Genomic DNA, 995 nt, shown 5'->3' on the forward strand with positions numbered 1-995 from the left:
AGAGCAATAATTTGAAACTAATAGCAAATGAATTGAATAGTAACATGTATAATAATTAAAATAAAATCCAAAATGCATTCGTAAATCATTTCTCTAACCTGTATTTATTTGTTATATTTATGCTTTTCAAAACAACCTTAGCAGTCAGTTCCCTTATGCAGAGTACGAATAGTGAGCTGATTATGTTGGAGGTGCTTGGAAGATCGAGTTGTTGCTGGGAGAAGCGTATTGTGAAGAACAGAAATAGATGTTTCCAGAATGGTATTTTCGCTCTGCAGCGGAGTGTACGCTGATATGAAACTTCTTGGCAGATTAAAACTATGTGCTGAACCGAGACTTGAATTCGGGACCTTTGCCTTTCGCGGGTAAGTGCTCTACCAATTGAGCTACCCAAGCACGACTCAGGTTCGCAAGTGAGCTTCTGTAAAGTTTAGAAGGTAGGAGACAAGGGACTGGCAGAAATAAAGCTGTGAGGACGGGTCGTGGGTCGTGCTTGGGTAGCTCAGTTGGCAGAGCACTTGCGCCATAGGCAAAGGTCCGAGTTCGAGCCTCGGTCCAGCACACAGTTTTAATCTGGCACGAAGATTCAAAAATAGATGTGTTTTGCGGCAGATTTAATTATAAACTGAGGTTTTTCCATTTAAATCTGCAATATTTACGCAGCATAGGGTATGAGAATTTAGCAAAACTTTTAAATTAATGTCTACAATGAATTATCGTCATCAAGAAAATGAACTGGAAAAAAGAAAATATCATAATCTTCCGTCGGTTCTTGGTAGAACAACATTATAATAAATGAAGAGCACCCATTTGCTTTTGCTCTACAATATTAAGAGCAAGACTAAATTCAAACAATTTTTAAAAATTTAATAAAAACTGATGAAGGCAACAGTATTGTGCTTTTGAAAAAATGTGATTGTGTAGATAAAGTTAATGATTTTCTGAATACCACAGGCTTCCAAGTTCTTCCTAAAGACCCTACTAAATTGTTCAAA

This window comes from Schistocerca americana, chromosome 3 (genome assembly GCF_021461395.2).
Source record: "Schistocerca americana isolate TAMUIC-IGC-003095 chromosome 3, iqSchAmer2.1, whole genome shotgun sequence".
Lineage (NCBI taxonomy): Eukaryota > Metazoa > Arthropoda > Insecta > Orthoptera > Acrididae > Schistocerca > Schistocerca americana.